Below are 4415 nucleotides of genomic sequence, written 5' to 3'. Positions count from 1 at the left end.
AGTCTGAACAGCACACCACGCTTTGTTCATGACGCGAGGACAGATGACCCGACTCACAAAGCGGGACAAGTGACCCATTGAAACAGTCGTTGATATTCCCCACGCTCTCGTTAGCTATGCATGGACGGGCTACATCAATCTCAAACTTCAACCACCAAAAGCGCACATCACCGTTACAGCGAATTATGGAGCCGGTCCCGTCATAAGCAGGGAATACGCTCTCATTCGCATCACAGTCGCTAGAACGCTAACGTTTTCACATGCCGTGTCTGTTTCTACTTTTGTAATGTTTCATCTGCATGACACATATCCGTCCCTTCCATTACTGAACTGCAATGACAACGCACATTTGTTCCCATTTTAAACTATAAACTTGGACAATCGCTGTATATATATCTCCATCGTTCTGTCTTTATAATGGACTTCATTTCTATACATTTTATATCATATATTATACTATATATATTCAGGTCATTATTACCATCAGTCATCATCAAGGAAGAATTCTGTCTATACTACAATCTATAACGTATGTGAAGTACCCAATGTATGCATGTTTTGTATTGATTATGCCTCGAGAAGATTTTTGTCTTTCTCAAGTAAGTGTCAGTTTAAAAAACAACAACCTCTTCTACATGTGTCCTCCTTCAAAATAATCTTTATACCCCTTTATGCTTAAATGGCTAAAATAATGTATGGTTCATGAACTATAACTTATGGGTCTTATAAATCTTTCCGATAAAAGAAAAAAAATGAATTAAAAAACCCTCTACGAAAAGTATTAAACCTTGCTCGAGTTGAGATTATAGGAGTGGATAAGATGAAAGACTCTAGACAAGAGAGAATTTAAAAGCACACCGATTAGATGATGATAAACTAATTCGTGTAATGGATGTTTTGCCACGCTCACGAGAGAAAATAATTTCGCTTACACACACACACAAACACATACGCATGCATACCCACTTATATATATGTACATATACATACATACATATAAATATATATATATATATATATATATATATATATGTATATATGTATATATATGTATATATATGTATATACATATGTATATATATATGTATATATATATATATATATATATATATATATATATATATACACACACATACATACACACACACACACACACATACACACACACACACACACACACACACACACACATATATATATATATATATATATATATATATATATATATATATATATATATATATATATATATATATATATATATATATGTATGTATGTGTGTGTGTGTGTGTGTGTGTGTTTTGTGTGTATGTGTGCATGTGTGTGTGTGTGTGTGTGTGCGAGCATAAACATTCATACACAACTTTTTGTTACATATTTACAATGACATTAGTGCAGTGTAATAGCAATTGGTCATTCTTTCTGTAATGATGATTGAACATTTAATACCTTATTCGACTGAATTCACCATAATCATTGTCAATGATGCTACTAATTGACAGTCCTATTATCAGCGCCGTTATTATCAATACATGACTACAATAACTGAATAATTGACATACAAGGACGTGGATAGCGCTAGTACGATATCCTGGATATGGGAATCTGGCAACCGGGCGGGTGATGGTTCTCAGCAGCCCAGGCATACCTCACTCTTCAGTGTCCCCTTGGCTGTGCAGGGAGCAGGATTACGGCTTTTGTCCAGTGCACCGCTTGTGTGGTTTGGAAAGGTCGTGCATTATGCTGTGCACATCGCGATGCAGACGGTTGCTTGGTTATTTGCACATTTCGTATGCATTCAAAACAGACTAATGGATGATGGAAATACGTTGATCAGATGATTATTAAAATATTCTCATTAATGTTCACAACTCGGGAGTGAAGTTTGGGAAGTTGCAGAAGTCATTTTTGACTAATAAATGGATGTCGTCACAATTTTTATTAAATCCTTTATTAGGGCGCTATGGTATATTTGCGATTGAATAACTTTTTCGATTAAGTCATGATAAATTGGCAGTTTTTAACTTTTCCTCCAATTTATTAAACATTCATGAAACGATTTATTTATACTTAACACAATATGCTGTCGTCATGTTCATTGGCATAGTTTTGCATTTATCCATTCACATTGTTGTTGGTGCTGTTATTCTTATTATTATTGTTATTGTTATTATTATTATCGTTGTTATCATTGTTATAATCATTATTACATTATTATAATCATTGCTATTATTCTTACTATTATTATCATTATTGTTGTTGTTGTTATTATTATTACTTTTCTTATCATTATTACTGCCACTACTAAAGCTTATCATTTTTGTTATCTTTATTGTCATTATTGTTATTGTTATTGTTATCTTTTTTATCATCGTCATTATTATTATTATTATTATTATTATTATTATTATTATTATTATTATCATCATTATTGCTATTATTATCATCATTATTATCATTATTACTATTGTCATTATTATTGTTATTATCATTTTTATTGTTATTATTATTATTATCATCTTCATCATCCTCATCCTCATCTTCATCCTCATCCTCATCATCCTTCTTATTATTAGCATCATCATTCTTCTTCTTCTTATTATTATTATTATTGCTAGTACTATACTACTACTACTACTACTTAAACTTATCATTATTGATATTATTGTTATAATAATATTGATAATAATAATAATAATAATAGAAATTATAATAGTAATGATGATAATGATAATAATGATAATAATATTACCATTGTATGTTAATGATTATATCATTGATATGATTATTTCATATTGTTATATTTGTTAACATAATTTTCATTATTATCATTATCACTATTATTATCATTATTATTATCATTTTTATTACTACTATCATCATTATTATCATTATTTCATTATAATCATTATTATTATTATTGTTGTTATTATTATTATCATTACTATTATAAATGTTATAATCATTGTAATCACCGTTATCATTATCGTTATTATTGCTATTATTATTACTATTATTAATATAATTATTATAATCATTGTTATTAAAATAATCATCAATATAGTTAATGCTGATATTGTTATTATTATTGTTATTATTTTTGTTATTATTATTATCATTATTATTATTATTATTATTATTATTATTATTATTATTATTATCATTATTATTATTATTATTATTATTATTATTATTATTATTATTATTATTATTATTATTATTATTATTATTATTATTATTATTGTTATTATTATTATTATTATTATTATTATTATTATTATTATTATTATTATTATCATTATTATTATAGTAATTATTATTATCATGATTGTTATTGTTATTGTTATTATTATCATTATTATCATTATAATAATAATAATAATGCTAATAGTAATTATTATCATTATTACTATGATTATTATTATCATCATCATAATTATCCACATCGTGCTTATCATTATTATTAATATTATCACCATTATTATTATTGTCATCATTATCATTATTATTACAGTTGCTGTTATTGTTATTTTGCCAATTATCATAATAATGATAATAATATAATAATGATAATATTAATAATAATGGTAATTGTCATTATTACTATTATTACTATTACCAGTATTATTATTACTATCATCATCAGCATCATCATCAATATCATCATCTCTGCCTCCTCCTCCTCCTCATTATCATCATTATTGTTATTGTTGTTATTATCATCATCCCTCTTTTTTATCATCATTATCATTATTATAATTATCATTATCACCATTATTATCAATATTATCATTATAATTTTCATAATTATTTTCAAAGTTATTATCATTATTGACCTTGCTATTGTTATGATCATCAATTTTCCTATTGCTATTATTAGAATTATGATTTTGATTATCATTATTATCAATATTGTTAATATCATTATAATCATCATCATCATTGTTACTTTTATTGATATTGTTTTGTCATCATTATTACAATTATTATCATCATCATCATTATCATTACTACTGCTTCTACTATTACTACTACCATTATCATCATTAATTTTATTATTTCTATTATTATCATACTTATTGTTATCATTATTATCATCCTTATCATTATTATCATCATTGTCATTATGATCATCATTATCATTATTATCATCATTATCATTATTATCATCATTATCATCATTATCATCATTATCCTGACTATTACTATTACCATTATCATCATCATTATTAATACCTTTGCTATTAGAAAGATCAATATTTCTCAAATTGATCGGGCCTCATTATCAAATAATTAAGGAAACTCCATTCTCTTTATGATCACTGTTTAATTACTTTTTTTTTTAGTGTTATTAGGTGTTATTTTACCTTTTCACCGAACATTCCATTATCCAAGCTGATATGAACAGTACATGG

The sequence above is a fragment of the Penaeus vannamei genome, chromosome 10 (genome assembly GCF_042767895.1).
Source record: "Penaeus vannamei isolate JL-2024 chromosome 10, ASM4276789v1, whole genome shotgun sequence".
Lineage (NCBI taxonomy): Eukaryota > Metazoa > Arthropoda > Malacostraca > Decapoda > Penaeidae > Penaeus > Penaeus vannamei.
Note: the sequence above shows the minus strand (reverse complement) of the source record.